General features: G+C 38.3%; 1 pseudogene; it reads right to left on the bottom strand.

Moving 5' to 3' along the window:
* Nucleotides 1-292: 292 nt before the first annotated feature.
* LOC118831526 lies at nt 293-1194 on the bottom strand (annotated as a pseudogene).
* Nucleotides 1195-5188: the final 3994 nt, after the last annotated feature.

Raw genomic sequence — 5188 nt, 5'->3', positions numbered from 1 at the left:
CTTCTACCTTCTTAAAAAAACTTTTACTCTTATTTTCTCCTAGCTCTAGGGCTCTGGTGGGTGCTATTAATTCTGCCTTCTGGGCAGAGGTCCCAGGAGGCAGAGATTTGGCCTCTAAGGTATGGTGGAGGCTAACCACCTCCTACCTAGCTCTCTCAACCCCTTGTTCTGTGTATCAGACTGCTTTGGGGTTCAGGAGTGTGTGGCACACCTGAAGAATTAGGTCAGGGGTCACAACTGTTCTTTAGGAAAATCACTTTGGCAGCTGTAGGGTTATGGATTGGAATGAAGATTAATGTTTTACCTTGTACAAGAAAATAAGGCAGATCCTTGTTCCTGGGGGTAACAATACAGAGGGGCTGAGAGTTGGGAGACAGATTGAGAAAAGCAGAAGTGTGCAATATCCAGAAATGGGGTTGATAAAAATAGCTGGAACAAATCACAAAGATAGAGGAGAGTAATTAAAGAAGACAAAGGCGCTCACCAGCTGCAAAATAGTCTGGGTGGCTTTGATCTCAGGGGAGGCTCTAGTTGAGAGGTTTGTGATATTCTATGAATGGTCTGCACTAGTTGGTGGTGCCTGTGTAGCAGAGACACCATGTTGCCACCAGCCCAAAGGATGAGCCCCACACAGAGAACATTTCTGAGAGTGACCAAAATCCAGTAAGCCTCTATATACCTTAGAATAGAACAATGCAAAAAATTGTACTCATACGTACTATTGTTTAAGCTCCTTGGGCCAGTTAAGCCCAGTATTACAGGTATTTCCATCAGTAGACTGAAGATGCAGAGGAAGACACAGAAGGAGATGATATGCTCTGAGGCCCTGGCTTTGAATTTTGCCCACCTAGAGCCAGGGGGACTGATGATGATGGCCTGGAAGTTACGCAGGTAGCAGGTGAAGCAGATTGAAAATGCCTGGGATATTTTGTGAAGGTAAAAGACAAGTTTACACCCAACATCATTCAGGAAATTCTGCCCCCCCAAAGCTATGGCTGTCTCTGGTCCTCCTTTGCTAAGAAGCATAATGATGTTGGCAAAGGTCAGATGAGTGATAATCAAGTTTACTGGCTTCCCAATATGGCTAGTGAAGGAAGTGGAAAAATAAAGACTCAGAAGGAACAAATTTGCCAACACTCCAACTCCAGTCTGGAAGAGGAGGACAAGTCCAAAGCACATGTTACTAGGAAGCATGGTCTTTTTGTCTTGAAGAAAATCCTTGAGTCATGGTGTCCTAGAAAGAAATAGAAAGTCTGTATGACTGTCAGACAATGGGATTGCAGCCATTGGAGGAGTCTCCAACCATTTCTCATCTCTTAATCTCATGCCCATGTAGCTTCATACAGAAAGGAATTATAAAGCATTTTTCTTGGACAAATTCTCATTCATCAATACTTGAAACAGCCCATTACGGGGTAGCAGGAACATGAATTCTAAGGTTGTGTGGGGAGCAGGGGGCAGGGCTGATTAAAAAAACCCATCTTTTTGGGCCTGTTGCTGCATCATTTGCAATCATTCAAGACTGTTGGTCTCAAGAAAGTAAAAAAAAATTAATCATTTCTTTGTCTAGTTCTATAATTATTGTCTTTGAGTTATCAAAATCTTATTAGAGGAGCAATAAAACCAGTTCTTCATCAAACCTTCACCAATGCAGGCACAATAGTTTTGTAACACAAATTTAGGAACAAAGTCAAGTGAAGTGAGAAGGGTCAGGAGAACTATGCAAATTATATAGAGAGTTATATAAAGCAGATATGTTGCATTGGAGGAATAAGGAGTATACTTGTCATGGAATTCTGCAAAAGAGTTTATTTCCATGAAGATATAATGAAGAAAAAGGATTTTTTGAAAATCCACATTATCTGTCTAGAACCCTCTTCCTTCAGTTTAACACCTGAATCCCCTTTCTTAATATGTCCTGATCTGATGTATAATATCCACATGTTAAATCACTAAGTGACACGTGCTGTATCAGAGTCAATTCCCAATCAGGTTCCCAGCAGAGAAAAAAAACATAATTCAATATAAAATTGTTGTCAAGGGTTCTAACCTGCTTCACCCCCAGGTGCTTGGAATTCCCCATCTGGCCTTTTTGCTCTCAGGAAAGCAATGAGGGACTTCCCTTGCTCTTAGAAGTCTAAGTTTCAGCTCACTTATATTTTCCATTGTTTTATTTAATCTTTCTACTATGCTTTAGATCACACTTTAGATCTCATGGCCTTGTCACTCTTAATTTTGAGCTTATGAACCCAATGAATTTTCTAATTGAATAAAATCAAAAGGATCATAAGAACTATGGGAACAATTCATGCTTTTGTCAAAGCAAAAAAGTGGGAAATAAGAGGAATAAAACAGCACCCCTAATTTGTCACACACACACACACACACACACACACACACACACACACACACACACTCCTATTGCAAAGAAACCAGCCAAATCATAGTACAGACAGGTGGAGTGATGTAGGATTGCAGCTACAACAGAGTTTGCATAGTACTGGAGTCAATTGTAGATGGGAATGAATCAATTTCTTATGCTCCTTTATTTGATTAAAATTCTGCTTCTAGGAGAGGCTAAAAGCAGGAAGTGGACAGGAGTGATAGCAGCCAAACCTGAAGAATTGGCAGGTTATCAGATAAATTTTCTTAAACAAAAATACAGCAGCTTCACAATCTCTTTCCCTTGGGGTAAAGTAATCAGGTTAGATCAGCTCACTTTTTTTTCTATATGTCCTTTGCTATGCAGAGTGATTTAATACTTTAAAAACAGGCATGGTTAGCATTCCTTTTTATAAAGGAAGGAATAATGACATTTTTAGTGAGAAGTGAAAGCCCTTAATCTATATCAAAAGTCTCTATGAGAAAGTAGGTATTTCCAGACAGAAATGGCTCTAAATCCCTATTATTTTCCTTACTCTTCCTCACCTGGTTAAGTGTATAGTGCTTGGAAAATGCAAAAGTAAGGAAGCAGTAAGACATATTTCCTTGATGTTCCTCAGACTGGAAACTCATGAAAAATCAATGTGTGGGCCTAAATTATTGAATGAAAATTGTTGGATTAAATACATCCCTACATCCCTACATCCCTAAGGTTTCACCTCGTACACCTACAAATTGGCAAAGATGACCAAAAAATGGCAATACTCAAATGTTGGAAGAATTGTGGAATGATAAGCACACTAATACATTGTTGGTGGAACTGTGAAATGGTATAAACATTTTAGAAAGTAATTTGGAATTATTCAAATAAAGCGCCTAAAATATCCCTACCTTTAAAACCAGAGACTGCATTTCTGAGTGTATACCCCAAGAAACTCATCCATAAGAAAAAAGTCCCCATATACACCTGAATATTTATAGCAGCACTTTTTGTGATGGCAAAGAATTGGAAGCAAAATACATGGTTTTTGCTTGAAGAATGGCTAAGTAAATTGGGGTAAATGAATGTAATAGTATATTTCTATGCTATAAGAAATTATATATTTTATGAATGCAAAGAAACGTGGAAAGATCCACATGAATTGATACAGAGTAAAGTCAACAGAGCCAAGAAAACTATATGCACAGTAATTACCACAATTTAAATGGAGAAAAACCACCAAAAATCAAAAAAATATAACAAAATTATAGATTGAACATGACTTGAATGAAGATATATGAGAAGACACACCAAACTCACCCTTTGGTGGAGGATGGGAAAGTACAGGTTTTGTACAGTGTGCACTTTTTCAGACTTTTTCAGTATATTGACCAGTCATATTGATTTTTTTCTTTTAAAAATACTATGTTATGGCTCTTTAGAGAGGGAAGGATAATAGGGATAACAATGATGGTATAAGAGGAGATACAAGCATAGAAAAAGAAAGTTGATGAATTACTTCTCAATATGGTTTAGCAGAATATGACGTTAATGAATTTGACAAATATTTTTTATTTTGAACCCCTTCTGGGAGTACTTGCTAACTTGCATACCAATTTGTCAATTGTATGTCCTAAAGGGCAGCTGACTACTTTCAGGTTTTTAGGAGCAATTCTGTGAGTCTATTCTTCCAAAAATAGTTCCTTATACAACAGTAATATTTCATCCCAATAACATCCAATCATTAGATAGATAACGTTAGCAAGGAAATATGAAGATAGTATAAAAAAATTGTTCATACCAATCATCCCCTCCAAATCTTTGGAATTTGCTCGTCCACCAATACAATCAGTTCCATGAGAAGAATGGGCTTAAAACTAGAATCAAGTGTGATGATGTACATAGATATGGACCACATGTTGCAAAAGGATAAATTCCAACTCTTTGTATTGGAAGTGTTTTCTATCTTCATAGCCTGCTTAATCATCTTCCGTTGAATGCAGCTAACTGTTGGGTAGGCTACTTACTTGGGCTGTAATATCCATTTTTTTCTTGAGGCCATAGCTGGCACTATATTCCACTATAAGAGTGCGTGCTCATTAAAGTTGGCTCCTTTCTCAAGTGACTGTCTTTGTGTCTCTATATGCTCTGGATTTAAAGGTGTGCATGCTCTCAAGTGTTCCCAGGACTCATGGGAATTTGGGACCTTCCTGGATGCATAAGGTCACTGTCAGTTCTGGACATTTTGTTTAGGGATACTCATTTTCCTAAGAATGTGTTCATGGGCACATGAAGGCCAAGTGCCAGTTAGGATTCCTATACCTTTTCCCATCTAACTCTTGGGACTGGTTCAAAAAAGCCCACAAATTCACAGCCAATATGGAAAAAAAGACTCAACAATTCGAAAGCTTGCTTTTAAATAAGCTCTGAGTCATTAGTTCTTCTGTCTCAGCAATCTATTAGGGTACTGTTCAGCATCATCCAATAGGAGCCATGATGTAAAGGAGAAAATTATCTTTTATACGCAGTCTTCCACAAGGTGACTCAAACTAGACTTGGGATATCTGTGCTTGTTCCAAAGAATGGGCCTTGTGGGCCACTTTATCCTATTACACTCATGCAGTGAAATGTTCTAGTGGGGCTCTTATAATAAGGCTCCCCCAGCCTTATTGAAATGTATTTATCTTGTGGAAATTGTGCATGCATGAACCAAGTCCTGAAAACATACTTGGTCTTCTCCTGTGTCTTCTATCTCTCTCTCAGAAGCACCCATTATAACACACATGGAACTTGTGGAACACAAAAATTTTGTTAAATGCACATCTG

The sequence above is a fragment of the Trichosurus vulpecula genome, chromosome 1, assembly GCF_011100635.1.
Source record: "Trichosurus vulpecula isolate mTriVul1 chromosome 1, mTriVul1.pri, whole genome shotgun sequence".
Classification (NCBI taxonomy): Eukaryota; Metazoa; Chordata; class Mammalia; order Diprotodontia; family Phalangeridae; genus Trichosurus; species Trichosurus vulpecula.
This window is presented reverse-complemented; position numbering and strand designations above follow the sequence as displayed.